The following is a 4,566-nucleotide window of genomic DNA, read 5'->3' as shown; positions in this document are numbered from 1 at the left end:
ACACATCGTGCCACATGTGTTCTTCTATTTTTTCCCCTTTTTTGAGGATTTCATATGTTCACAATGAAATCAGATTCTATCTACCTCCCACTTCCCCCATCAACTTTCTCCTATTCCTTCCAACACTTCCATGTTGCTTGAATATAATTAAAAACCCAGAGCCAGATATTGGGGTAAAATGCTAAAAGATCAGAGGAAGCAAGCCACAACCACTTCTCACCTCTCCATCTCCTGAGCCAAAAGGAGAAGATCCTGTCTCCATGAATCCTCAGATTGAACGCCCCTGAGTCCTCAGTTGAAAGGGCACCGAACTCCTGTCTCCTCCTTCCTTATATTCCTTTCTCTGCCCGGCCATATCACTTCCTGTCTCAACCTTCCTAGTGCTGGGATTAAAGGTGTGAGCCACCACTGCCTGGCTTTCTCTTTTAGACTGGATTAATCTCATGAAGTCCAGGGTGGCTTTGAACTCACCGAGATCCAGATACTCCGCCTCCCGAGTGCTGGGATTAAAGGCGTGTGCTGCCTCTGCCTGGCCTCTATGTTTAATCTAGTGGCTGGCTCTGTCCTCTGATCTTCAGGCAAATTTCATTTGTTAGAGAGTACAAACAAAATATCACCACACTTCCACTCCCAACTTCATGTATTTTCTTTTAACTGCCAGTTTGTGCTGCCCATGTGTGAATGGGTGCGGTGCCATCCACTGCTGCAGCATGAGAACTCTACCAGTGGCCACATACGCAAAACAAGAATGATTCCCCCTTCCCGGCAACTGTCAGCTGCCAAGAGCTCCTCCACAAGGGGCGTGGCCTGGAGATCAGCAACCTCTATGCTAGGATCTGGCTGGCTTGATCAAGTGCAGGTACCACAGCTGCTGCGAGCTCATGATTGTGATCACCTGGTTATGTCCAGAAGTCAGCACTGTACTCTTACATTCCCTTACTTAAATGAAACAGCTCAAGGCTATTAAAACGATACTTGATAAGAAGTAAGTCTGATGTCGTTGTTTTTCTCCGCTGAGTAGTACCCCATTGTGTATATGTACCACATTTTATTTATCCATTCTTCAGTTGAAGGGCATCTAGGTTGTTTCCGGGTTCTGGCTATTACAAACAATGCTGCTATGAACAATGACATCATAAGGTTTGCAGGCAGATGGATGGACCTAGAAAAAAAAATCATCCTGAGTGAGTTAACCCAGACTCAGAAAGACAAACATGGTATGTACTCACTCATAGGTGGATACTAGATGTAAAGCAAAGGATGGCTAGACTGCTACTCACAACTCCAGGGAAGCTACCTAGTAAAGAGGACCCTAAGAAAGACACAGGGATCACCCAACAACAGAGAAATGGATGAGATCTACATGAGCAAACTGGATGTGAGGGGTTGGGTAATGAAGGGCAAGGGTCTGGGAAAAGAGAGCTTGGGGGAGCAGGAGATCCCAGCTGGATCAGGAGCAGAGAGGGAGAACAAGGAAAGAGACACCATGATAAATGAAGATCCCATGGGAATAGGAAGAAGCAAAGTGCTAGAGAGATACCCACAAATCCACAGATACTTCCACAATAGACTACTGACAATGGTCGAGAGAAAGCCCAAACTGACCTACTCTGGTAATCAATGGCTGAACACCCTAATTGTCATGATAGAACTCTCATCCAATGACTGATGGAAGCGGATGCAGAGATCCACGGCCAGGCCCCTGGTGGAGCTCCAGGAGTCCAATCAGCGAGAAAGAGAAGAGGGATTATATGAGCAAGAGATTTTGAGACCATGATTGGAAAAAGCACAGGGACAAATAGCCAAACTATTGGAAACACATTAACTGTGAACCAATAGCTGAGGAGCCCCCATGGAACTGGATCAGGCCCTCTGGATAAGTGAGACAGTCGATTAGTTTGAACTGTTTGGAGGCCTCTAGGCAGTAGGACCAGACTGGGACCTGTCCTTGGTGCATGAACTGGCTTTTTGGAACCTAGGGCCTATGCAGGGACGCTTTGCTCAGTCTAGGTGAAGGGAGGAGGGGACTGAACCTGCCTCCACTGAATCTGCCATGCTGAGCTGAATCCCCAGGGGAGTCCTTGCCTTGGGGGAGGTGGGAATGGGGGGTGGATTGGGGGAAGAGCTGGAGGAGGGAGGACAGGGGAATCTGTGTCTGATTTGTAAAATTAAATTTTAAAAAAAAGAAAAAAGAAGTAAATCTAAGTCGGGTGGTGGTGGCACACGCCTTTAATCCCAGCACTAGGGAGGCAGAGGCAGGTGGATCTCTGTGAGTTCGAGGCCAGCTTAGTCTACAGGGCAAGATCCAGGACAGGCACCAAAACAACACAGAGAAACCCTGTCTCAAAGAAAAAAAAAAAAAGGAAGTAAATCTGAGAACCTGGGGTGGGGTAGGTCAGTTCAGTAGTACAGTGTTGACCTAGAATATACAAGCTCCAGGATTCAATCTCAGGGAATACAAAAAATAAAATATGAATGAGCCTAGAGACAGAGGCTGAATTAGTCAGGGTTTCTCTGGAGTCACAGAACTTATGGAATGAATCTCTCTCTCTCTCTGTCTCTGTCTCTGTCTCTGTCTCTGTCTCTCTCTCTCTCTCTCTCTCTCTCTCTCTCTCTCTCACACACACACACACACACACACACACACACACACACACACACACACATATTGGAATTTATCGGAATGACTTATAGGCTGCAGTCCAACTAACCCAACAATGGCAGGCTGTGAATGGAAAGTCCAAGAATCCAGTAGGTGCTCAGTCCCTCGAGGCTGGGTGTCTCAGCTGGTCTTCTGTATATGCTGGAATCCTGAAGAAGAAGGCTCCAATGCCTGTGAGAGAATGGATGTTCTGGCAAGGCGAGGGCAAGCAGGTGAAGAGCAAAAGCTTCCTTCTTCTATGTCCTTACGTAGGCTTTCAGCAGAAGGTGTAGCCAAGATTAGAGGTGTGTCTTCCCACCCAAAGGGTGTGGATTAAAGGAATGTGTTTTCTCACCCAAAAGGTCTGGATTAAATGCATGTGTTTTCCTGTCTCAAGGTCTGAATTAAAGGTGTGTGTCTTTTGCCTCAAGATTTGGATCAGTGGTGTGTTTTATCCCCTCTCAAGATCCAAATCAAAAGTCAGTGTTTTCCAGCCTCAAGATCCAGATCACAAGTGTGATTCACCACTACCAATATCAGAAAAAACCAAAAAAAAAAAAAAAAAAAAAAAAAAAAAAAAAAAAAAAAAAGATCACAGTGTGCCCTCCATTTCTGGATTGTAGTTCATTCCAGATATAGTGAAGTTGATGACCAATAATAGCCATGACACCATTGCTCATCCAAAGGATGGTGGCCTGTCACACTGGCCGAAGATACAGTAAGAAAAAGATAAATTCGTAATAGATTTGTGGTGTAGAGATAGGACTGTTGATTGAGTCTGATGGTGAGGTAGAGAAAACATTCAGATTGAGCAACGGTTTTCTAGATCATAGAATTTTTGATAATTTATTCACATTCTACTTCTTTTCAGTATTCGTAACTGGACAAAGCAAAGAGCCAAGGGACTTGGTTTGTAGTTACTTTATGTATATAATCTTCACAAATAGATGGGTCTTTGAAATTAGCACCTATAGTCTAATGTTTGAATCTTTTTTTTCCTTTTTTGATTTTGGTTTCTCTGTGTGATCAGCCTGCCTCTTCCTCCCAAGTGCTGGGATTAAAGGTGTGTGCCACCACACTGGACTAATGTTTGAATCTTGGAAATTCAATATCCACATCTTTTTACCATATACAAGCAGGGGTGGTGGCACACCTATGTGATACCAGGATTTTTGAGGCAGGAGTACTGTTCCAAGTTCAAAGCCAGCTTCAGATTCATAGTGCATGCAGGGAGCAGTCAGGACTCAGATAAGATTCCTCCCCTCCCATCCCGTCCTCTTCCCTTCCCTGCTTTCTCCTCTCCTCTTCCCTCCCCCTTCTTCCCTCCTGCGTATATGTGAGCGTGTGTGTGTGTGTGTGTGTGTGTGTGTGTGTGTGTGTGTGTGTGTGTATACACACGAAAATTCGTGGGCACTTGCATACCATGAACCACACAGAGGTCAGAGGATAATTTTTCAGAGTTGGTTCTCTTTTTTCACTGTGGGTTCCAGGGGCTGAACTCGAGTTGGTCAGGCTTACATGGCAAGCACATTTACCCTCGGAAATATGGCCCCTCCACCTTATTTTTTGAGGCAGGTGTCTTAATGACATTTCTGGTAACTATAAGAACTTTACAGGTGCAGAAAAGCAATTCCCAACTGGGCGGTGGTGGCACACGCCTTTAATCCTAGCACTTGGGAGGCAGAGGCGGGCGGATCTTTGTGAGTTCGAGGCCAGGCTGGTCTACAGAGCGAGATCCAGGAAAGGCACAAAGCTACACAGAGAAACCCTGTCTCTAAAAATTAAAAAGAAAAAAAAAGCAATTACCACCAGCGGGGAGCAGAAGCTTACAGTCTTATCCTTCAGCCCTTCTTGTTGCTTTTCGCACCGCCGAGCAGTAGGGGGCGATAGATCCCGAGACTAAGTTCGGCTGCCTCCGCCGGCCG

Source organism: Peromyscus leucopus, chromosome 4 (assembly GCF_004664715.2).
Source record: "Peromyscus leucopus breed LL Stock chromosome 4, UCI_PerLeu_2.1, whole genome shotgun sequence".
NCBI lineage: Eukaryota > Metazoa > Chordata > Mammalia > Rodentia > Cricetidae > Peromyscus > Peromyscus leucopus.
Note: the sequence above shows the minus strand (reverse complement) of the source record.